This window comes from Monodon monoceros, unplaced genomic scaffold, assembly GCF_005190385.1.
Source record: "Monodon monoceros isolate NGI ecotype Baffin Bay Population unplaced genomic scaffold, NGI_Narwhal_1 Super_Scaffold_21, whole genome shotgun sequence".
Classification (NCBI taxonomy): domain Eukaryota; kingdom Metazoa; phylum Chordata; class Mammalia; order Artiodactyla; family Monodontidae; genus Monodon; species Monodon monoceros.
This window is the reverse complement of record NW_021703778.1, coordinates 37,252,912-37,278,381: the sequence shown is the minus strand read 5'-3', so window position 1 is coordinate 37,278,381 and position 25,470 is coordinate 37,252,912. Positions and strand designations below refer to the sequence as shown.

The 25,470-nt window shown below is 50.5% G+C and overlaps 1 protein-coding gene across 6 annotated transcripts in view; it reads left to right on the top strand.

Moving 5' to 3' along the window:
* ZNF710 (zinc finger protein 710) overlaps positions 1 to 25,470 on the top strand; it is a 66,189-nt gene that overhangs the window by 16,084 nt on the left and 24,635 nt on the right. Inside the window, exon 1 of one of the 6 annotated variants that reach the window (XM_029238849.1) lies at positions 17,547 to 19,798. The exons of the other annotated variants lie outside the window; for them this stretch is intronic. The gene's annotated coding sequence lies outside the window, so the exon portion shown is untranslated. Of the gene's footprint in view, positions 1 to 17,546; positions 19,799 to 25,470 lie in introns of those variants that run through there. 6 annotated transcript variants of the gene reach the window in all.

Genomic DNA, 25,470 nt, shown 5'->3' with positions numbered 1-25,470 from the left:
CCAGCCCCTAGAGATGAGGGACATTTCGGTTTCTATGAACTTGATGACTAGTGTGCTGAAAATGGGAGGCATGGGTTGGGAGAGGGAGGCTGGAGGTTCCCCTGGGGTGGGCTTTGTTTAAAATTTAATATGCTCTTTCTTTCTCTCAACAGGCCAGCACGGCTTCTAGCTCCTTTGTCATTTTAGCCCTGTTATCTGTCTGGTGGATGAGATCTCTTATCTGCCAGGTCCTGCCTCTCTTCCCTGAATGGCCCATCCCCATCCCTCAGTCTCTACCCCCTTCCCCCATTTGAGACACAATGTTACAGACCTCATTCTGTAACCTTAGATTCCAATGAAAGTCGTCACCTTGCTTCTTAACTAATTGATTTGGAGAAAACCAGGGTCCACTTTTAATGATGTTGGACCCACCAAAGGCATAAGAAATGGGCAGCTTTGGTGTCCTGTGAGAGACGGCGTGGCCCCCACCCTTAGCAGTGTGGGAGAGTTGGGTCCAAGAGTGAGGGTCTCGGCTCTGCGTGGCCTGAGATATAGTCGATTGTTTGCTCCCGTGTGTGCTGTAACTTCCGACCTGGCCCTTTCTTGGCCTTAGGAGGCTCTGCAGGACGAAAAGTACATTAATCACAGAAACACAGAGCTGCTCTTCTCCCCACAGGCAGGGATGGATCTAAAAGGTTGCCTGCCATGGAAGTGGGCTCACAGGCAAGGGGAGGACCTTACTGCAAGCCGTGGGACTCAGGATCAGAGGAGCCATGGCCTTCCATCCTGGCTCACCATCTCCTAGCCCTGATGAGTCCCAGCCTTCCCAGCCAAGCCTTGATTTCGTGGCCTGCGAAATGGGTTCATGTGCCTACTTTTCATAGGTGTGCTCTGTGTTGTGTGATACGTGGTAATCATTGTTACCTGTGGACCACAGGCCTGTGAAGTTGGGGAGAACCCCACACCATCCTGAAAACTCTTTTCTGTTACAAACCTCCCTGTGTCATTTCTTTATTTCTTCATTCAATCAGCAAACATTTCCCAAGCACCTACTAAACTCTGATATAAAGGGGAATGGCATGGTCTTTGTTCCCAGCAGGCCCTCAGCCAGAAGGGATATGGGATATGCAGACAAGAGCACAGGAAATCCGCTCTTTGGACGTGGTGAAGGTGCAGAGGAGTGCAGGGAAGACTGGTGGAGGTGGTGTTTCACTGAGTCTCAGCAGACAAGGGAAGCAGGGGCATTCCATTAGGGGACTAGAGTATACAAAGGCAGAAAGTACAGGCACATTCAAAGAGTCAGTGGTGGTTTGGTGTGGATGGGAGGGAGGGTGTAGAGGTGTGATGGTAGAAGATGGAGCTGGAGGGGCCGATCTGGGAATGTGTCCAAAGACTTGAACTTCATCCAGAGGCCTGGGGGAGCCACCAGTGGGTTCTGAGCAAAGAAAGAACGTGACAGATCACTCTGGCATAAGCCAGGGCACTCGGGGCTTATGCTGTTATTCCATGTGGGGAAATCCCCTCGGAAAAATTGATCTGAGGGTTGAGAAATTCCTCAGAGGAATAAGTATAGCACTTTTGCTTGAATTCCTTCTCACTTCAACTAAAATTTCTGCTCTGCACCAGCTGTTTACAGATAATGTATAAAAGTACGTTTTCTGTGCTTGACCGTGTTTCTTAGAACTCACCAAGAAATAACCCCAAGTAAAAATTTTCCACTGAGGTGTATTCTCAACACATAGTTACTGAATTGAAAATGTAGGAAGGTCTTCTGAAATGTTGCATAAGATCTTCAGGATGGGTTTCCTCAATCCCAGCAAGGGAAGGAGAAAGAGGACTAATGTTTGTTGACCACCTGCTCCGGGCCAGACACTGGGCTAGACTCTTCTAATTCAGTGACTCTGTAAGAAACAGCATTCCTGACCCGTTTTAACATTTTTTTAAAAAAATTATTTTTGGCTACATTGGATCTTCATTGCTGCATGTGGGCTTTCTCTAGTTGCAGCTAGCGGGGACTACTCTCTGTTGCGGTGCACGTGCTTCTCATTTCGGTGGCTTCTCTTGTTGCGGAGCATGGTCTCTAGGCATGTGGGCTTCAGTAGTTGTGATGCACGGGCTTAGTTGCTCCATGGCACGTGGGATCTTCCTGGACCAGGGATCGAACCCATGTCCCCTGGTTTGGCAGGCAGATTCTTAACACTGCGCCCCCAGGGAAGTCCCCCTGACCCATTTTGGAGGCAGAGAAACTGAGGTTCATGAAGGCAGCCACTTTCCCAAGGCCTTGCACCTGTAAGGGATGGTAGCAGGATTTGAACCAGGTATGATTGAATCCAGAGTTCACACTCCATTCATTGAACCTCTCTGCCACCTAACTCCCAAGACACCCCAGAAAAGTAAAGCAGGAGATGCAGAGGTGGGTCAGATGAGCCGCTGGAGAGCCTATTGATTTCTAGGCAAAAATTAGAGCTGAAACACTTGCCCACTCCCATTCTCCCCCAGCAAGTTCTGGGGGCTGATGCACTGGTAGCACCCCTCCCCTGAAGAGCATTCTTCCAAAGGGCAATGGCTACATTCTGATTTGGGCGATTCATTCCACTGTGTAGACACTGCATGGAGCAGAGGGCAGGAAGTTGGTACCTGTAAGTGGCATCAGGATGAAACATAGGCATACTTGAAGGTCACTGCCCAGAACAGCCAGGGTGGTGGGCAGAGCTGCCTGGATATAGGAAGCCACAGGGGTGGGGGGCGAAAGTTTATCGAGAAAGAGACAAGAGATATTCCCAAGGGACAAGCCACTCCTGGGGCGCTCGGCACACGCCAGCATCTTTTTGCCTGTCGCTGCACTTCCTCTGGCCCTTGCCACCTTTGCTTGGCCATCTTAATACATTCCCTGTGGGTCAGGATTCTCTTCTGTGAGTTTCTAAGAGTCTCCCCAGACTCCCCGGGGCTCAGTGGAAGCCAGCCGAGGCATCTGTCTTCTAGCAGAGGACTTGGGTGAGCGAGGATGGAGGACAGAGAAACAGAGCAGAAAGACCCCAGTGTGAGATGACTCCTAGTAAAGGTAATAAACGCAGGGCCAGGGTGCCTGTGTGGTATCTTTGCCAGTCGCACGCTTGTGAAATGCTTCTGAAACGATGGGTCTCCCAGCCTTTCCCTTAGCTTCCCTCCCTGTTTTCTCCTCCGTCCCAGAGCAGGCTTCTGGACGTCTCTGGAGTTTATTGCCCCACACACAGAGCGTGCAGCTCGTGGGAACGTGGCTGCCCCCTCTCCAGAGCTGCTGGTGTTGGGCTGAGTGGCAGGAGCTGGGGGTACAGCCACCTTGTCCATTTCCAGGGGCCAGAGCTCCTCTGGATTCACACGGGCTCTGCAGTTGACCTTGGGCTGAAAATGCCATTTTGGAAGCGGGCCTCAGAGATCGTGTTGAGGTAGAAAGGAAATAAAAGCCTGCACGCATCAGTTGCAGTAGTTGGATTTCACTCTTTCCCTCTGAGGGAAAACTCTTCCGTGACAGTAATGGGGGGATGGTCATTAGCATGAGGAGCATGGAGGAACGAGGGTGGTGCTCCTGGGGGCCCCTGCGGAGTGAATCCCCTCCCGCAGGGGGGACCTCCACAGCCTGAGTGACTGTGGGCTCCTCGCAGGGCCACCGTCTTCAGGTGTGGACACTGTTTGGGGTCCAAATCCAGTTATCCCTCAAGTTCTGCCTGGTGACTTCTTAACTCTCTGGCCAGGGGGAGCTTTGCAAAGACAAAGCTCAGAGCAAGCATTTCTGTTACCAAACGTTTAAAGAAATCTTATTATGAAAATAGTAAATCTTATGCCTATATAGAAAAGTTGAAAATACAGAAAATTGTAAAGAAAGTTAAAATTGCCCATAATCTCACCCCTTAGAAATTACCAACCCTGTTTAGTACCTTTATATATTTCTTCACAGTCTTTTTCCATGCACATAGGTAAATATATTGTATTTTAAACTGGTTACAAACACCCTGAACTTTATATCCTTTTTCATTTGACATAACATTATGGCAAGCAAAAACTTTTCAAAAGCACTTGGGCTTTGCAAGCGAGCATATGCTCTGCAAATATTTCTGTCAGCCACCAGTAACCAACTGTAAGAACTCACGGTCTACCCAAAACAGAAGTTGTGCCAGTCAGAGAGTCCTGTGATCACCATGCAGTAAACCTTGCCAAAATATTATAAATTTAAACATACTAGAACTAAAGCCTAACCACTTGAAAAAATGTAAAACTCTCCTAGATTGCTGTTGGGTCAAGGGAGAAGTAAAGAACATAGTGACAAATATTTAGAAAGCATTGAAAACCAGAGTGCCACATAACCAAACCTATGGGAGACATCTGGCACTATTCTCATTGCCTTAAATGTTTTTATTATTAAAAGGGGAGAGAGAAAAAGAGAATAAATAAACCAAGCATTCAGCCTGAGATCTTAGAGGGAAAAAAAGAATAAAAAACAGCCCCTAAGGAAAATGGGAAAGATAAAAAGTAAAGATAAAGGCAGAAATAAATGAATTAGAAAATAGAAATACAGTGAAATTAGCAAGTATATCCAAGAGCTGATTCTGTTTTTAAACAAACAGTAAAGTGGCCTAACCTTTGGCAGATCTATTTGAAAAATAAAAGAGAGAAAAGAAAAAAAATAATAGGAATGAGAAAGGGGACATTGCAATAGGTAGAGAGGTTTTGAAAAATAAAAATACGTGCACACTTGGCTTAAATTTGAAAATCTCATTTAAACGAATGCTTTTCTGAAAATGTATATGTTGTTAATTGAGAAAAATTTGCAATCATCATCAACTACTGCCCCCTCTACCTAAAGAAGACACCAGTGCCAAGTGTTCTTGCTAGGTAATTGTTTTAGATTTGATAATACTGATAATGTTAAGCTATTCCATGGCTTAGCAAAAGATGGAGAGCTCTCCAATTCATTCTTCAAAGCAAAATCAGCCTGATATTAAACATGGCAAAGAGATCATATTAAAGAATGAAAATGCTGTGTCGGAAATAGAATTCAATAATATGTTAAACAAGTCATCCACCATAACCCAGTGGGGCAAGTGGGGGGGAATTGTCAATATTAGGAAAGCTTAATATAGTAACTGCGTCATGCTAATGGGTTAAAGAAGTAAAATCAGATTGATTCCAATATATGCAGGGGGATAATTGATTAAAATCGAACATCCATTTCTAACTAATCAATACACCAAAAAAGGAATAGAAGGCTGCATTCTCAGCTTGATCAAGGATATCAATTTCAAACCAATAGCCAATGTTAATTAACTGAGAAACACTAGAAGCATTCCTTTTGAAACCAGTAACAAAATAAGGAGGCCTGCTATCACCATCACTGTTTAACATGGCTTTTAAAATGCTAGTCACCAGGATAATACTGAAACAGAAATATAAAGGAGTAAACATAACAGTATGTACAATTTACTCTATAACAAATTTTGGGCTGGAGGTTGATTTCCAAAGTTGAGAAATAAAAAAAGTCATCAAAAAATTCAACAGATTTGACTACCTTTAAAAAATTGTAACTGCTATGTAAATTCTACAAAACAGTTGAGAGCTGCGGGGAAAAGAGCTTCTCATGAGACACTTGAAGGGTTAATATTTTAATTCTACCAAGAACCTATACATATTAGTTTTAAAAATCAAGATTTAAACTTGAAGACAAAGTGAACAAACTATATTAATAATCAGCAAATAAACACCCAACCCAAAGAAATGCCAGATGGTATGCTCCATGAGGTCAGCGACCAGGTCAACTCACTGCGTGACAGATACTGTATTGAAGTAATATTTGTTGACTGTGTTGAATTAATATCTGTTGAACAAATAAATGGATGCAATGCAAATTTTTAAAGCATGATACCATTTTTTACCTTTTAAATTAGCAAGAGGTTTTTTTCCCCAAGGTTGAAAATTTTCAAATATATAGAAAAGTTGAAAGGATAGTACAGTAAATACTCGTACACCCGACTAGATATAACAGAAGTGAACATTTGCCATATTTGCTTCATTTGTACATGTGTATGTTTTTATCCTGAACCATTTTTTAAGTAAATTGCAGAGCACATATCACTTCTCCCCTGAATACTTCAGCTTGCAAATGCTAAGTCTCCCAGAATTTAGCAATCTGTATGGAGGGTTTGGGGAGCTGGCACACCATGCTCTGTGGGTTTCTCTGCAGATTGCCCTAGTCCTTGAGAAGGCACTCAGGAGTCATAGTCATGACCTTGTGATATATGAGAGAAAAGAAGGCACACATCTATTGAGTATCAGGCCCCTTGCTCGGTGTTTTACTGATGGTCTCCTGTTAAATCCTCTCCACAACTGTATGATGGAGGTGTTATGCCCATTTGGGGGGAAATTGAAGTTCAAAGAGGTTAAGTAACTTGCCCAAGTTCACACAGTGGCATTATTCAACCAGACCCATCTGACACCTTCAAATTACATAGCATTTGCCTCTTCCCTCTATCTTTCTGCATGAATGCATGAAGGCATTTTGTGGGCAGTATGGACAAATTGGAAGCAACCTGAATGTCCTTCACTGCAGGAATGGGCAGGCGAATGGTGATCTGTGCACTCTTCTGAATGTTCTGTGTTTATGAACATGGATTATTGATTATGAACATGAAACATGGAAACTTGCCAGTGTCATCCAGGGAAAATAAGCAGGACACCAGATTGTACACACCATGATCAAAACCATGTGAAAAGGGCTTCCCTGGTGGCTCAGTGGTTAAGAATCTGCCTGCCAATGCAGGGGACGCGCGTTCGAGCCCTGGTCCGGGAAGATCCCACATGCCGCAGAGTAACAAAGCCTGAGCGCCACAACTACTGAAGCCAGCGCGCCTAGAGCCCATGCTCCACAACAAGAGAAGCCACTGCAATCAGAAGCCCGCGCACCGCAACAAAGAGTAGCCCCCGCTTGCCGCAACTAGAGAAAGCCCGCGTGCAGCAACAAAGACCCAAGGCAGCCAAAAATAAATTAAAAAAAAAAAAAACAGGGCTTCCCTGGTGGCGCAGTGGTTGAGAGTCCGCCTGCCGATGCAGGGGACACGGGTTCGTGCCCTGGTCTGGGAAGATCCCACATGCCGCGGAGCGGCTGGGCCGGTGAGCCATGGCCACCGGGCCTGCGCGTCCGGAGCCTGTGCTCCGCAGCGGGAGAGGCCACAACAGTGAGAGGCCCACGTACCGCAAAAACAAACAAACAAACAAACAAAAAAACATGTGAAAACCATACGCTTGAAGAAGACGAGGAAGAAATACATAAGAAGCGGTTGAGTTAGGATGAGAAGGAGTATTAATTTTTTTCACTTCCATCTTTTTCAAACTCTTTGTAGTGGGTGGTTTTATTAACTTTACAATAGAAATTTTAATCAAAAACAATTTATACCCACTTTATAGTTTTGTAAGCTCATGGCAGGGGAAGGCTCTGCTCTCTTTATTGCTGTTCTTTTGTCCAGTGCCCAGCACCATGCCCGGCATATTATGGACATAATAAATGTTCTGGACGAGTGCCCACTGCAAAACCTCTCAGAGGGGCTCAGCCCAGGGACATGTTTGCAGAGAACTTCCGCCAGCCAGCTGGTCTCCCCAAGAACAAGCGCAAGCCAGGTGTGTGTCATGGGGTGGGATATTTGAAGGGTGGTTAGCTCTCCCGGCCCATAACAAAAGTCTCCACCAAGGCGCAGAGACTATTCTGGCCACTCAGCATGTCCAGGGCATTTAGTGCTAATAAGAACCATCTGGAATAAACAAATTCCAGCTCACATGGAAACAGATTTTATGTCATCTCGGACTTTCAAAATTGATAATGATTATCTGAACAGTTATTATTTATTAAGTGCTTACTAGAGACCAGGCTAAATGTGCTTACAAAGCCATTCCCTCATTTAATTTTCACAACAGCCATGAGAATAAGCAAGTATTATCTCCATTTTATGGATGAGGAAACTGAGACACAGAGGACAGAGGCATGAGTCCCAGGGCAAGTCTTGGTTTCACCAAGAACTTGACTTTCTGCAAAATCACAAGCCTTCTGGGCTTTAATAACCTGGTCTATGAACAACAGCTGACACTAGTTGAGAGTGTGCTTATGTGCCAGGCCCAGCTAAGTGGAGAATATGAGACCACCTTCAACAAACAAACAAACAAATAAACTGAATTTATTCCGTGGGTCTCTGTATGCCAGGGCTTTATGTAGCACTTGCCTCAGTGGAATAAACCCAGTTGGTTTTGTTTGGGCTTGTTTTACTTTCCCAAGACCAAATCTTTTGGGCCACTGGTCACACCTGCTGGTTCTTACGCAGGAGGGCACCTTCAGTGGCCACACCGTTTGTTACTCCCTGCTGGGGAGCTGGTTAAAATGCAGTTCCCTGTGTCCAGCCCCAAGTCCCCAGGATCTGGGCAGGACCCAAGCATCTGCATGTCCGTAATGCCTTCAGGTGGTTCCCAGCTGCCAGTCTTGTTACGGCCAACATGGGCCAACTGAACTGTTGAAGCGGCCTTTATCTTTTTAGATTTAACCTATTAATGCTTCGGCTGGTATAAACCAAAGCCCGTTTTCATCTGTAGGAACCATTGGAGCTATGACCATGGTTAAGGACTGCAAATTTTGTGCTCTGTTCTGAGCACTTGTGAATTTCTCATTGACAGAACATTTTCTTCACACCTCAGCTTCATGGAACTCAGCAGGTCACGTGTTGTTGAATGTAAATTCCAAGAACACTTAAGGAACTTAAATGTATTATTTTCCATTTTTAAGAGAGAGAGGAGAGGCAGGAGAGATGACTGTGGAAAATCAAACACCCCCAAACAGTGGAGATTAAGAGCGCATGTTTGAAATATTAAGAAAGGGCAAATTTGAGGCTCTCTTACCCATGGGTAGAATTTTCATCTAAGAGGAAAGATACACCTCTGCATTAAAAAATTTTGAATTTATAAACACTGTCATACATTCTTAGGCCAGCACCACACAGAAGGATGGGCCGTGGACCAATGCTAGCCAGCCAAGAGAAATTGAGAATGAGGCTTAGAAACTTTTATAGTTTAATGTTGCCATGACGACATCCAGGTGGGTGATCAGCAGCTCCATCTTGATCAGGGTGTGGACCAGGGTGGGCATCACTGACTTCATGTGACAGGTCGAGGGACCAGGAGCTGCCTGTTAGTCTTTCCAGGGATTCAAATAAAACCGATCTTCCAAGGCTTCCCTGGTGGTGCAGTGGTTAAGAATCCGCCTGCCAATGCAGGGGACATGGGTTTGAGCCCTGGTCCGGGAAGATCCCACATGCCGTGGAGCAACTAAGCCCGCAAGCCACAACTACTGAGCCCTCGTGCCACAACTACTGAGCCTATGTGACGCATCTACTGAAGCCCCCTCACTCTAGAGCCCGCGCTCCACAGCAAGAGAAGCCACCACAATGCGAAGCCTGTGCACCGCAACGAAGAGTAGCCCCCGCTCGCCGCAACTAGAGAAAGCCCCGCGTGCAGCAACGAAGACCCAACGCAGCCCAAAGTAATAAATAAAAAAAGAAGTAAATAAAATAAAACAGATCTTCCAATGCAGAGAGTTTGAGAAGCGCTGGCTATGTTAAAAGATGTGCTCTTAAGTTGAAGAAGTGGAAAGCAGAAGAAGAGTCGGGGGAGAGGCGGAAGACTTCTCACCCCCACCCTCCAAAGCCCAAGAGGCCAGTTAATGCAGAAGGGGGTCCACTGCCACACCAGCTGACTCCTCTATTTTGAGCCCTTCCTCTCGTGCCATAGGATTCCTGTAAACCCTGGTCGTGGAGCCTGGGGGAGAGATTGGTTGGTACAGGGTGGTGGAGCGAGGTGGCTTAAGGGGTGGCCGTCGGAGTGCTGCCAAGCCTGGCCTTGGAAACTCGGGCACCACTAGCTGTGACTTTGGTCCTCTCCCTTTACTCTGCACCTCAGAGTTCAGAAAACGGGGAATGACAGTCCCTCCTGGAAAGGTTTTCGTGCAAGATAGAAATGAGATAACACACACGAGGGGCTCCGCACACCGTCTGCACTTGGGAAAGGGAGGGTGCTCTGTGTTGTTTTGTCTAGGGTATTTGAAAAAGTGGCTGCATTGTGGGTCTCCAGGAAGTTGCCAGCTGCCCTCCCTGTTTCTGAATTCCTGTGTGTGTGTTTTCTGTGCTCCTGGTGGTGGTGGTGGTGGTGGAGTTGTCAGGAAATAACCATCAGTTTCCTGCTGATTAATTCGGTTCCTGGCGGGCCCTCCCTCTCAGGCCTGGCCTCCTGCTTCCTCGGCTTGCTCTCCTGGCCCCTTCTGAGAGGCCTGCCTGCCCTTGGCCCGGACACCCTGCAGGCCTGCTGAGGCTGGCTTTGTCCTGGCCGTGGGCAGGGTGCCGGTGTCCAGCTGCCTCTGGTTTTGCCTGCAGGTGTGTTTCCTTTGCACACCTGGCACCTGCGGGGACTTAAGCCCCTTCCAAGTTACCCTCCAGATTGGGCTTGAGAGGTTTTGATGATGTGAACTACAAGCCCTTGGAAATGATGCTGCTAGGGTCCTCTGCCCCTTCAGGAGAGGAGGCCTGATGGCAGGGGCCTCGGGAAGAACCCCAGGCTGGGGCAGCAGACCCCAAGTTTTCCCTGCTGGCGCGAGGGGAGCCTGCAGGGACTCTGCCTTTGGTCTTCAGAAAGGAGGTGCTGGCAGGGAGAGAGGCCAGTATAGTGTTGGGATTTGGGGGTCCCTGGCCTGCTTCTTGGCCCTTGAGTGAAGGACCAGCAGAGAAGGCGAGCACTAGTAGGGGAGGGACCTGGGCTTGGCCGTGGTGTTGAGCTGGGTCTGCCTCAGCACTTCACTTGGAGACCTGGTGACCCTACAGTGGTCTCTCGAATAATGTGGGAGCCACAGCACAAGGCGTAGTCGTGGTCCCAAACACCCCAGATGGCATCCGCCACGGTGGAGGATCCGGAGGCGAGGAGGTCCTGATGCCTCCTCAGCCGCCAACCACCTGGAAGGCAGGTCTCCCGGGACTGGGCTGGTTTTGTCAGGCTGGCTGTCAGCCTCAGCAGGGCCATGCTTTCTGCACGCAGTGCCGAGGTCAGGACCCCTTGGTGCCTGGTGTGTAGCAGACACTCACAATCTCTCTTTTTCTTTTTTTTGCGGTACGCGGGGCTGTCACTGCTGTGGCCTCTCCGCTGCGGAGCAACAGGCTCCAGACACGCAGGCTCAGCGGCCATGGCCCATGGGCCCAGCCGCTCCGCGGCATGTGGGATCCTCCCGGACCAGGGCACGAACCCACGTCCCCTGCATCGGCAGGCAGACCCTCAACCACTGCGCCACCAGGGAAGCCCCAATCTCTTTTTTTAAAAAATATTTATTTATTTATTTGGCTGCGCCGGGTCTTAGTTGTGGCACGCAGGATCTTCGTTGCGGCACGCGTGTGGGATCTAGTTCCCTGACCAGGGATCGAACCCGGGCCCCCTGCATTGGGAGCGTGGAGTCTTAACTGCTGGACCACCAGGGAAGTCCCCCTCTCAGCCTCTTGAACGCTTACACTTACAGCACACGCACAGGCACAGCCCCGCGCACATTTCACCGGAGTCAGGCTCTTCGGCTGAGGTGGGGAGCCCTGTGCTTACTATTACCTGGTGGCTGAGTCAACAACGCCGGGCGAGTATTTGGTTAGCAAACAGGGAGAGCAGCCAGAGCCGGCCCTCGGCCTTCCTGCTTCTGCCTTTGTAGCAAAACGTCCTTTGGAAAGGTCAGCCAGGACTGGCTACATAATTTGCACAGGGCCTGGTGCAAAATGGAAATGAGGGCCCCTTGTTTGAGAATTAGTACGAATTCCTAGACGGCCACAGCAGAGCATGATGCCTGGGGCCCCATGGGACGGCACCCCGAGGTCAGCGTTGCCCAGCCTTGTGAACTTCTGTGTGAGGCTTCTCTTGGGTAGAGGAGGGACTTTACATCCAAACCAGCTGCGAGTTCTGAGACACGCTGTCCCCACTCTGCCCCATGGGCAGCTCTTCTCAAGGGTTGGAGTGACTCCCACTTCAACTTCTCTTTTCTGTTCCTCCAGCCCCTGCTTCCCCCTTTCTCTGTAACCTGAGAAAGCTCTGAGACCCTCCCTCCCTCCCTCCCATCCCTCCTTCTTCTTTCTCTCCTCCCCTCCATCCTTGCTGCCCTCCCCCCTCCCTCCACCTCTGTTTCTCTCTTCCTCCTTCCATGGCTTTTATCTGGGGGAAAACCCTTCCCATGTTTGCTGTATAACATTTTCCACCCATTCATTTGGTGCCATTTGAGTTCAATGTCCCTTTGAAGGGCAAAGGGAGAGTGCTCCTTGGATTTCCAAAGCCTCTCTCTGGAGTGGTCCAAGCAAGCATCTTCCCCCACCGAGGGACGAGGGACGTCCCTTCAGTGGCCTCTGGTTCTGTCCAGATGGTCTCTGCCCACTGGGAGCCTGGGATGAATTCTCACTGTTAGCATTCGTCACTCACTGCCTCCACCCCACAGTCAGCTATCAGCACTACTGGTCACAGTGGAAAGAAAGCCTGCTCCTTTCTTCCTCGTGACACGCGTGAGCCCTGGGGACAGACCTGGCCATGGCTCCCAAGGCAGCAGCTTCCACGCTTCCATGCAGGCCTGGGGCTGGGGGGCAGGGTGCTACAAGGGGTTAAGTAGATAAGCCCAGTGGGACACTGTCCTGGCCTTCCCTCACCCTCTCCACACAGTAACCGGAAGGATTTTCAAAACAGCCATCGAATCATGATATATCCTCTCCTAAAAGCCCCTCTGGTTTCCCGATGCCTGTGAAAGGCACCAGATCCTATGTGTGGCCTTCACGGCCTTGCCCTCCGGAGAGGCAGGCAGCCTGGGGTTCTAAAGGGACACTTGAGCCACAAGTGTCTTGAAGAATGCAAGAAGTCTCAGAAGGTGGGGAGAAGGAGAGGGATGGCAGACTTCCGAAGGTGGGCATCAGGAACAGCTGGGGGTGGGGAGGGGCAGCGGGACTGAATTAAAAGTCTGGCTCAGTTCTGAGGACCTGGTCCCCTGGGAGATGGACTCCACCCTGGTCACATTTAGATCATCAGAGGGGCTTTTAAAAATTACCAGTCTCTGGAGGTGGACCATCCTGGGTGTTTGCGTTTGTCCCCCAGGGCCACAAGTCCAGGAATCGCTTATGAACACTTTGGGAAGGCGGCAGGAGGCAGTTGCCAGACTTGCCCAGCACAGGAATGCTCTAGGATTTTTCTTCGTTGATGGGAAGGCTGTCTTGTTCACCCAGCTCTAAGCCCTGACCAGGATGAACTAAGGGAGCACTAAGCAGATATGGGACCCCTAGAGAGTCAGCTGGAAGGGACCTCCTTCAGAAGGGGAAACTGAGGCCTGATCACCAGTGAGTACCACCCCTGGGCAGCAGAGCCAGGAGTTTCAGGCCACCACCTGGCTAGGTGAGGGCTAACTAGAACGTTACAGTCAGAATGATCTCCAACAGGTGTGCTGTGGTTCTAACGGATAGAGCATCTTTGGCATTCATAATCCCCACAGTCTGGATCCTTGTCTTCTGCCCGCAAAGAACTCGGGATCTGGGGAGTGATGGGCCCAGGCATAAAGTACTACAATCTGGATGCTGCGTTTCCAGACCCGTAGGGAGATAGGTTTGAGGGAAAAAGTCCCCCCTTCCTCCAGGGGACAACTCGATGAGGAAGCAGAGAAGCAAGTGAGGACCTGACAGTGTCTACCCTCCTTGACCCACAGGCCTGGCTTGCCTGCCAACATGCTGAGCTGAGTGCTGGAGCCACTAAGCCGTGCCCAGGTATTGATTTCCCCTTAGCCCTCAGGCACCTGGGCGGCGCAGGGCTGTGTACCCCGGTGCACAGTGCCAGCATATTTCCCCATTATATTTTCCTGCATGAACTGTGCAGATTGGGAAGCACTGCAGTGGCTCATCTCTTCATCATTAGCACATCACTTTCTGCATCGGGCAGGTTGGGTGACAAACCAAGATCGGCCCAACAAATGCAGAGAACAGTCACAATTCGCCTGCATGGTCTGTTTCCTCATCACTTTTTACTTTGAAAATGTCAAGCCTAACAGAAAAACTAAGAACCTTCATCTAGGGTCACAATTGTTACCATTTTGCCATGTTTGTTTTATCTTTTATCTCTCTTTCAAACGGTCTTGCTGAATCATGTGAAAGTGAGTTATAGGTAGCATGATGGTTCACCCCTGAAAAGATCCTTCAGCAGGTATCTTTTAGGAGAGAAAGAAAAATTACCTTAAAAATTACCCTTATTCAATAATATTGCCTAGGGCTTCCCTGGTGGCGCAGTGGTTAAGAATCCACCTGCCAATTCAGGGGAAATGGGTTCAAGCTCTGGTCCGGAAAGATCCCACATGCTGCGGAGCAACTAAGCCCCTGCGCCACAACTACTGAGCCTGTGCTCTAGAGCCCGTGAGCCACAACTACTGAAGCCCACGTGCCCAGAGCCTGTGCTCCGCAACAAGAGAAGCCACCACGATGAGAAACCCACGCAACACAATAAGAGTAGCCCCCACCCACCGCAACTAGAGAAAAGCCCACATGCAGCTATGAAGACCCAATGCAGCCAAAAATAAATAAATAAATAAATTTAAAAAATAGTAATATCACCTAATAAACAGTCCTATGCAAATTTTCCCAGTTGTCCTCCAAAAATGTCTTTTTTATGTTCTTTTCCTGATCCAAGAAGGCTCACGTGTTGCATTTGGTTATGCTTTCTTAGCTTCTTTTAATCTAGAACAGTCCTGTTTTGTGTGTGCGTGTGTGACATTGGCTTTGAAGAGTCCAGGCAGGCCTTGTAGAATGGATTCTGACTTTGTCTGATTGAGTACATTCAAGTATAAGTCTGCATGGTTTTGAAACTCACCTGATAATTGCTTCGTTGTGTCTAAAAGAAGTCCCAAGGCAGAAGGTACAGTGGAGGGTAACTCCTTTGTCCCCTACCCCTGTGTGAGTCATGGGATGTCCTGTCCAGCCACCCAGAAAAAGAGGGGGCTTTAGTAACATGACATTATATTCATAAAATGCTTCAGTTGACTATGAAGAGCATTTCACTTGACCCACAGCAAGCCTAGCTTGATTGGGCAAGGCGTTCTCTTCATTTAGTAGATGGGATTCTGAGGTTGAGTTTGTGCCCAGGTGCGTGGCTTTGGCAGAACTGGACCAAACCCAGCCCTGCTGACCCACCACTGCAGTGGCATCTGGGAGATTGGGCAGAGTTGATGCCTTTGTTGTGTTTGCCCCAGGACTGGGTAAGTTACAAGGTGGTGTCACCGAACCTCAGCCCTGGACCCAACACGCGCATCCCGGAGTGCTAGACTGAGACTGTTGAATATGCTGAATACCTGTCACCTGTCTTGATGACTCTGAGTCATGGATGTGAGTCTAGTTCCTGAGCTGTGTTCTGAGGTGTTGCTAACCCCACCCCAAATGGTCCCAGGCTGCCGTTTGGTGAATTTTTTATCCTGCACCCTCGCTGTCAGTTCTTACAGACTGCAGCAGTGGCATGCCTCCCACTGCCCTGCTCCTTCTAATTTGCAACTTGCATCTGCTGTGGTCCGGGAAGCCAGATAAACAGGCTTGTGAGAACTGAGTCCAAAGGCTGTGAGTGAGGGGCTCTGTCCCATGGAGAGGGAAGTGTGACTGTGACACCAAAGGCCCCTCTTGGAGGCACTCGCTTCAGATTCACTTGTAGCCTTTCTGTGCTTTTGGGGATAATACCCTGCATTCTCTATTCTTGGGGTAATTTGAGGTTCCCAGAGAGGAGACCCCTGGACAAGTGGGGCGTTGGCTGTTACATGTTTCAAGTTTAAAAGGTTTGGAAAAGACTGTAACATACAGCAGGAGTGGCTGGTGGGAACAAGGAACACGTGTGCGAGTGCCAGAGCACGAGGGCCCTTTGGGTGCGGTGGCCATGACGCTGAGTGTAAGCTCGGGCTGGGGTGGGGTGAAGTGAAGGGTCCCTGGGCTCAGGATGGCGCGCTCAACCACCACCCTCCCTGTATGTAGATCATGCTGCCTTCACCCAACTCGGCTGCATGAATCACCCCCTGAGGATCTGGGCCCATGCAGGAGAGCGCTAGGTAGCCGCACCCTGGTCTCTGGATCTCCTGGTCCCCCAGGGAAGGGTTCCTCGTGCTATGGGTCTTGTTGTTAAAGCCACATGCCTGTATTCTGCAGGTTCTTTCCGCAAGAGTTTTTCCCTCCGTCCTGTTCCCCCTAATTGTGTTATCTTGGGCAGGAGCCCACTGAATTCTGTTCTTTCTCAAAGCAGTTTCTATTCTCATAAGCGTATAAGCACGGTGCCCTTTCTGTTTCTTGGCTGAGTCCTCCAAGGAGTTCAGAGTGATCCCAATTTGACTTAACAGTGACTCCTTTGCCAAGCCTCTTTTGCTTGTTTGCTTGCATTTAATTTTGTCTTTTATCAAAGTAATGCATATGCATCTTTTTTTTATGTCAAACAGTACTGAAGGGCTTACACGGATAAAGCAGCAGGCCCCCTGCCCACCTCACTCCCCCCACTCCAGCCCTCCAGACCGGTTCACTGTTCTCAATTCCTTTTAGTTTCTCCTTTCTGTTATTCACCTCTATACTCTGAAAAAATGTTTATTCTACCGCTTCTCAATTTACCAATTTTGGATGTTACCTGTTGCCTCCATATTACTGCCTTTCCTTCTAATATCGTTCTATCATGATTTGGGGGTAAATTCGCAATATAAATATCGTTCACTGCTGAGCCTAGCACTGAGCTATTACTTTTTTTTTTTTTTTTGGTTGTACTGGGTCTTCATTGCTGTGCGTGGGCTTTCTCTAGCTGTGGCGAACGGGGGCTACTCTGTTGCAGTGTGCAGGCTTCTCATTGCGGTGGCTTCTCTTTGTTGCGGAGCACGGGCTCTAGGCGTGCGGGCTCAGTAGTTGTGGTGCACAGGCTTAGTTGCTCTGCGGCATGTGGCATGTGGGATCTTCCCGGACCAGGGCTCGAACCCATGTCCCCTGCATTGGCAGGCGGACTCCTAACCACTGCGCCACCGGGGAAGTCCCTGAGCTATTACTTTTTTAAAAAGAATTCATTATTGTCCTCACCTGCTTGGTTTTCTCTATGTCTGATTCTTCCCAGTACACCAAAAGATCGAGAAAACATCTGTCAGATATTTTATCTATTAGTTCATTCATCGGTTCCTTTTTGTTTTCTGGACACTGGGGTATTTCACCAGTGAAATTCTTTCAAGCTTCTTCAAAACAAATGAAAATTTAGTTCATTTTGATATATTAAAAAGACTCCATGCAGCTTCCTCTGAAAAGGCTTCCCTGACACACCCACCCCCTCCGCTGCCCCGCCTGCCACCTCCTGTAGGCTGCTCCTCCACTAGGCCCCCATAGCCCCCTGCTGTCACCGTCACACAGACCTTAGTGCACTAAATACAATCGCCTGTTTTCTTGCCTGTGGCCTCCCCCGCCCCCCCCCCCCCCCCCCCCCCCCCCCCGCTGGGTCCTGTTCACTGCCGTCTTCCTAGGAATGCCGAGGAGCTGGTGGGCACATAGCAGGTGCTCAGTAAATATTTGTGGAATTCGCATTTGTTGGATTGAAATGCAAGCGTGATGATATGCTCCTGGTGGTTCCGTGACTTTTCTGGCCCTGAGTTCCCTTGCATTTTCTGTGTGCCCCCTTCTCCTGGCTTCCTTTCTTGGGTTTGGAGGCCCTTCTGGGCCTGTTCCAACTTAACAACAGCCTTTCCCAGGTGAAGCTAGCAAAGGCAGGGTTTTCATTCCCGGATCTGTGCTGCACCCCACCCCCATCACCCACTAGGTTGGCCTCAAGCATCTCAGGGCCTCGGATTGGTCCTCGTCGCTTTATAATCGCAGCCCACGCCGCAGAGCTCTGCACAGACTGATTGCTCAATAGATGAGTGAGGTTGAGGCTCGCTCAATCAATCAATAAACCAATCAGTCTTCTTCCACTCAGCCTCTCTGCTCCCAGGCGTTTCTCATTATCCAGCGTTTGGATGATCAGAAGGAAAAAGAAACCTCTGCATAAAGGTGACCCCATTTCAGGTTTTGTCATGACTCACTGAGTATTGAGAGACAGGAAGAGCAAGAGAAGGGAAGACAAAGAGAGGGGCCAGGGACGCTCACCTGCGATCTCAGAGGGACATTTGGGAAGACATTTGGTCACTAGACTGAGGGTCGTAGGCGGGCAGGGACCATCCTGTGCACTGCTTACCCCAGAGCATAGCACAGGCCCCACACGTGGTAGACACCCCGTCATAACCGATGTCTGCCTGCAGGAAAGAGGGAAGGACAGAGTCCAGATCCAGGCCTGTTTCGAAAGAGGGACTTGAGATAGTTCGGTGTACCTACATGTGTTTTAGTCCTTGGGTCTTGGCCAACTCAGCAGAGTGCTGATCTGTGATGTGCCCACAGTGCCCACAGAGGCCCCTCCCTTGTAAGGACACTGATCCAACAGTTGGCAGCCAGTGAAGCGGACGAACCCACCACCCTCTCGCTCTCCTGGAACCACGGCCTGGCCTGAGCAGGCACTGGGCTTCCTTGAAGCAGTCCCAGGAGAGGACACCCCGTCCCAGGGCCGATTCAAAATGTCATTCCCTCCACTGGTATCCAGTGCCTCCTGAGCGGACACAGCCCAGGCTGGCCTCCAGCCAGAACAGCTGCCTCGCTCAGACCCTCCTCCTTTGCCCTCCTACCTGGGCTCTCAAACTAGAGCAGGAGAACCAAGAGGGCCAAGCTGCCCACGGAGGCCAGGCTTCACCCACAGTGTCGCGGCCTGAGGCTCTCCCGTCCTTGGCTCACCCGGGACCCAGTGGGAGGAGCCACAGCGGGGCGGCCAGGACAGTGCAGGGGCGGCTGACCCTGAAATAAAGCTGATGGCCGCCGGCCTGTGCTCCCCGCTCCCCGAGAGGGAGCACTTCTCTTGTGGGTGTAGTGAGTTTCAGGGGAAGCCTTTAAAGCAGCCCTTTGATGCTTCTCCAGGGGAACTGCATTTATTTTCTGTACTTTTAGGAATTAACTTGCAGTTCCCAGCCTCTCCCTCCCTCCCTCTCTCCCCAGAAAGGAGAGAAGGAGAAAAGAAAAAAGGGTCTGCATTGTCCCGGTGATTGGCACCTTCTGTGAATGAGGGGTCACTGCGTCTGGCTGCTCCTTTTCAAGCGCTCCCTTCTCCCCTGCATGCTGTATTCACGCTGGAACATTCTTTCTTTCAAAGCTTCTGTCTTTCTCTCCCCCTTTGTATCTCTGCTTTCCTTCCCTTCACTTTTCTGCCTTTCATTCTCAGCGCTCACCAGCTCCCTCGGGGACCGCTCTCTTCTCCTTCTCTTTTTTTGTCCCTTTTCTTCTTTTTCTATTCAGTTGCTTTTTTTTTCTTTTTGCCTCTTTTTTCTCTCTCTCTTTTTTTTTAAATTCTTTTTTCCTTTTTCTTTTTGAATGGTGCTTCTGTTTCTAAGGGACGGGATGAGTAGGGAAGTCGGTTTATTTGAGGAAGGGAGAATGTGGATGTTTTCATTTTCCCCCGCGCTCTAAATGTGTAAAAAAGAACCACCATGCACGACACCGGCTTACTCTGGGCTCCTCCTTTGAGAGGGCAGGCTGTTCGGGAAGGGTCTCCATCAGACCAGAGGAAGCTGTTCATCACAGGTCAGGCAGTTCCTGAATCGGTCACCAGGACAGTTGGCTACAGACCTGGTGGCACCGCCTGCAGGATGCCGACACAGCCCTGGGGACGGGCTCCCTTTCTGCGTGGCCCCAGGGCGGGCCTTGATGTGAAGGTGAGGACCAGAGGTGGATGAAGAGCCCCCAGACCTCCCTCCTCTGTGGGAGCCTGGCCTCCTGGCCGGGGGAGGGCTCAGGGAGACCGTGGGACCCTGGGGCAGGGCTGAGCGTGGGGAGGAAGGCCAGGTTCACACGCGGCCTCATGGTTGTCTGGCATGGCCCCGGCTGTGAAGACAGCGGGCCTGCCTTGGCTGGCCCTGGAGTCCTGGAGAGGAGGCTGGAAAACTGGGACAGCAGAGAGGAGGGAGCTGGCAGCAGTGGCTGGCTCCAAGGAGCCGAGTGATCCTTGGGGTTTAGACAGGTGCTGACTGATTGAAGGTCTGACGTCTAGGGAACGTTGCAGGGCCCAGGTAGAGGCGTGGGTCTGGTGGCATCAGCACGGAGGTGAGAGTTGAAACACAGGGGAGAGGCTTTCTCCGAGGGAACCCCTGTAGGACGAGAAAGCAGAGGCCAAGGCCTGATGAAGGAGGCAAAGGAGAGGCAGAGATAGAGGGCAGCGCGACCGGCCGGAGCCAAGGTGGGGAGGCAGCTGTTGCCTTGTCGGGGAGAAGACCCAAATCAGAGCCTCTGTTTGCAGGGCTCACCTGTCACCTTCCAGAGGACAGTTTAGCTTCAGTAGAGGAGACAGAGAGCAGGGGTGGAGGAGGCGATGGAGGATGGGGACCCGACCCCCGCTCAGGAGGTGGAGAGAAGGCAAGAAATTGGGGAGTGTCAGGGGCTGCACCTAGACATCGAAAGCCATATGAGAGGAGCAGGGCTGCCTGAGAGGCCGGGGCAGGCCTGGAGGACAGAGGGGTGAGGTCTGGGGGCCTATTTCTTCCCTGTGGAGGGACGGCCTCAGCCTGCAGGTCTGGAAGTCCCTTTGCACCCTTTCAGAACACAAGACAAAGGGTCAAGTCTGCAGCTCTGGTCCCCGGGACATAGGGACCTCAGTCTAGCTCACAATTGCCCAGGGACCCCAGGACGGTGCCAGGGCACCTGGAGAGACACAGGGATCTCTGGGAAGGAGCCCTGGGGTGTGTGTCCTGGGTGAGGTGGAGCTTGGGCTCCAGGCCCGAGTGTCCTGGCACAAGCTGCCAGGCCTTGAGGTCTGGGTTGAAGGGAACCTCCCAAGGGTAAGCCCTGTATCTCCATCCCACCCAGCACAGCTGGCCCGTAGTAGGCGCTTCATAAATGTTTGTTTTATATTTTCTTTTTTTTTTGGCCGCACCACGCGGCATGTGGGATCTTAGTTCCCCAACCAGGGATCAAACTCGTGCCCCCTGCGTTGGAAGCGCAGAGTCTTAACCACTGGACTGCCAGGGAAGTCCCTCATAAATGTTTGTTGAAGTGTCAATTGAATTTGTCCTTAGCAGCCAAGTGCTGTGTAATTGGAGAGCCCCCCCAAAAAGGAGGGCCCCATCCCCTACCCACTCAGGGCACAGGACCCCCCCCCAAACAAAACTGGGGCAGGGTCCCAGCCACATCCATGGAGGAAGGTAGAAGGACAAGTCAGCACCAGGCACAGAGGGTGGCATGAGCAGGACAGGTGGGGACAATGAGAAGGCTCATTGGAGGAAGAACGTCAGGGAGGTGGATCTGAACCCCCCGAGGGATGGTTTATTCAGGGGACACGGGTGGAGCACCTACTGTGTGCAAGTTCAGTGGATGACATACCCTTCGGGAGGAGGACAGCCTGGGGCTCCAAAGGGCTGGGAAGAAGCTGTGTCCTCCCTCTGAGTCTGGGTGACCGAGACAGGTGAGCTATGTGGGTGGAGGTAGCAAATCCTGCCTCCACGGATGTAGGGATTTGTACTCCTGAGAAGGGATGGAGATACCCAGCGAGCAGACACCATCCCTTGCAGCATCTCCCTGGGTGCTACCACTGCCCCCCCTGGCCCTGCCAGCCTCTTAAGACACCTTGCTGCCAAACCCAGGCCTGCCAGGGCGGGCCTGGCTGCTCATCAGGTTTTTCCAGTTTGGACAAGAACATCTCCTTACACCCCATTAAGGCAACCACAGCACCCTGGCCTAGAGATGAAAGGGGAGCCTGTGAAGGCAGCTCGCTCCTGGCAGGAGCAAGAGGGTCTGTATTTGTGAACAGACTTCGGAGACAGACATGTTTCCTGAGTCCCCCGATTCCAGGGTGGCAGAGGGCCTGATGGTCAATCCCCCCTTTAAGACCTGGCGGCAAGGAGCTGGCTCTTCTAGTAAGTCTCTTTGTGGCACCAGGCAAGTTTCCGAATGCTAATAATAGTAGCAAACAGGCCGCCAGGTTCTGCTATAAGCGCTTTGAATATTTTCATTTGTGAGGCAGGTGCTGTCAGCACCACTCCCCCTTTAGTCAGGAGAAATAGTCACAATGATCGGAGGTAGCAGAGGTGGGATTCAAACTCAAGCCTTCAGATTCCAGAGTCTGGACACTAAACCAGTACTTCTCAACCTGTTTTTAAACTATTATTATTATTTCTAATCCTTGCAGACTGATAACTTATCAACCTTGCCTAGATACCATAGCAACGTCAAATTGCTGTAAAAGTTTCTAAATGCTGCTGCTTATCTCTGTGGAAGCAGTCACAAGGAGCGCACTGTTATAAAGGCGTTCTTAACCTTTCCGTGCCTCAGTTTCCTTATACGTAGAATGAGGGGGGTGGTACCAGTACCAACCACACAGACTGTGGTCGCTATTAGATAATGCGCTGAGAGTCGGCACAGGCTGGCACTGTAGCTCTCAGGACCGTCAGCCAGTCCACTAACATCAGGATTTTGCCACCTGTCGAATGGGAATAAGAGCACTGCCCACACAAGTGCTGCCCATACGGCTGGCTGCTCAGACCAGGTGAGGAGGACCCAGTGGCATTGTGCCTGGAAAGGACTTTGTAAGCCGTCGAGGGCTCTGCCCGTGGAGGTGGGTGTGCTCGTTCCCCTGCCCAGCCTGTGTTTCTGGGTCCCAGAAGAACTTGTTTCATTGTGCACTTTGACACTCAGATCTGGGGGTGTTCGGAGGAGGGAATCCACTGAGCCTCTCAGAGGAGGTCCTGAGTGTTCCTGACCCTTGCCTGCCTCCTGGCCGGTGCACATGTAAGCGTGCATGGTCTTCACACAAGAAGCTTCCTGGGCATTTTAGTTTCAAGGAATTGAGGCCAGCACAGGGGTCTTATTCTCGGAATCTCCCCTTCACCCTGTGACCTATCGGGGCTCTGTTTGCTAAGGGTGAGTCATCCCAGCTATTAGTGGTGAGACTGAGAAGGTGCCCAGTGATCCCAGAAAGAGACTACATTCTGGTGAGGAGAGTTGGGTTTTGTAATTCTCTTAGGAATTTGGTCTTTTGAGCTACCCCGTTGAGTTGCAAAATTTCACGAAAGAGAAAACATCTGGCATCTGTGATGAAGGCTTCTCCACGTGTCCCAGGAAAGGTCTTCCCACCTCTCCACGGCTCCACTCTGGGTTCTGGGGCCCAAGGGACTCTCACGGCCCCCTCAGGCAACCCAGGGGTTCTTGTGTGGGCCAAAAACTTGGGCTAGAACCTTCCTTCGAGACGGGGTTCAATTCCAGCATCTCTCCCCTTGCACCTGATTTGGTTACTTTTTCTTCCTCAAAATCGCTGCTTTTTCCAAATGTTCATGCACTTACCACTCCTTTGTGGGATTTATGACAGATATTTTTAGTGACAGTAAGAAAATATCAAATATTTCGGGGCCGTAGGTGATTCACATTGTGTGTTTACATATGTTGCAATGGTAAAAGCGAAAAATTACCATTTATCAAATGGCAGCACCTGTGCCAGGTCCTTTCATTCACATAATCTTGGCCATCCTGTGGGAAAGGCAGCTGTCATTCCCATTTTACAGTTGAGGAATCTGAGGCTCTGAGAGATGAAGCAACTTGCTCAAGGACTTACAGCCAGGAAGTGGCCTAGCTCACTCCAGACCTTCCTGCTGCCCTCAGCCAAGGGGCCCCACCCTGCATTCCACGGCCTGCCCTGAGGACCCTCAACCCCACAGGCTGTCCCCACCACAGGGAGAGTGGTGAGGAAACCTTCCAAGTCCACCGCAAACATCTCTAGCGATGGCCAGACAATTAGCTTGTTTTATAATGGTCACCTCCATTTAAATCATTTTGGCCTTTGGGTCACACACCACATGCATTTGAACTTTAGCGGCTGGGGACGCATGGCCCAGAGCTCAGCCTTCTGTAAGTGAGTTCTCTCTCTCTCTCTCTCTGTATGTATATGTATATATGTGTGTGTATATTTGGCTGCAGTGTGCCGGGTCTTAGTTGCAGCGTGCAGGCTCTTAGTTGCGGCATGGATCCCTGATCAGGGATCGAACCCCGGCCCCCTGCATTGGGAGCGTGGAGTCGTAACCATTGGACCGCCAGGGAAGTCCCAAGGTGAGGTCTTCTAATGGGCCTCAGAGTCATCCTTTATGATCCAGATCAAAGAGGAAACCAGTTCCCACTCTGGGCTGAGCTGGCCACCCTGAGCACCTACCTTCTCCTCTGATGTCTGTGGACCCACCCTCCTCGAGGGACCTGCCCTCAAGGCCCTCCCAGGCCCCACTGCCCTCCGGTTCTCCTCCCACCTCTCGTCCAGCCTGCGGATGAGATTCCCCCTCCCTGTTAGCTCCTGGTAGTGTACAGACCCCAGCAGGGCCTGTCTGTGGTGCCCCTGTCCTCTTCCCCCTGCCTTCTCTCCGCAGTCTCCCCTAAACCTTTTATCTCATGTCTGCATCATGGGCTGCCCCATGCCCCCACACGCATCCTCCCGGCTGGACTGCAAAGTACTCAAGACCGCGGGCATCCACCCATCATGTGGGTCCTGACCCACATCTCACTGTGTGAAAGTGTGGTTCATTGGGTGACTAAGGAAAGAATGGGCTGCACGGTGTTCCTGCTTGCCGCTGATGTTAGCTTGCATGGACAGCTGTATGCGTCTGATGTCTGCGTGTGTACACTCAGCCTAAATGTTTCCCCAGCTGTCCCTCCCCTCAGGAGATACATGGAGGCATTACGTGAATGAGAGAGGCATTCTTTACTCCTCTCCTGGCATAAATCCGTACTCGACTTGGGTGTGTGGGTGACTGCAAAATAAATGTTGATTACAGCATCAGCTTCAGGAGGCAGACGCTGCCAGGGACGCTGCTGGGATGGAGGCTGGGGATGAATCACGCTGGCTGCTGTGAGAGAGGAGAGGCCAGGCCACACTCCTCGGCTGTTCTCAGCCCACTGCTCTTCTGCGTTTTTACCTTCCCTTCATCTCTGGCTGCATCAGATGGGGGAGGGGGCTTCCCAGCCAGGTTCTCCCATCTCTAGGCTTCCCCATCCCCTCTGCACAACCTTTGTGTACTGCATACCACAGAACATGCTCATTGGGCTAATGGGCTCAGCTCTGGGAAGTGGGACCATCATCCCGTGTTACAGATGAGGGGACTGAGGCTCACCCAAACCAGTGTGTAAGGGGGTGGGGCTGGACCCCTGCTGCCCACGCTCTGAGTCTCTGTTGACTCCCAAAGTGCTGGTTTACATGCAAGAATGTCCCTGACCCCTTAAATTTAAAAAAAAGCGATTACTCTGTCCTTTTGTGGTACCCCATGCATTTTGTGCTTATTTCTTCTCTGATATCTTGCTGTCCTGTTTCATGGTTCTTAGTCTTGTCTCTCTAACCAACATGTGAGGTCCCTGAGAGCAG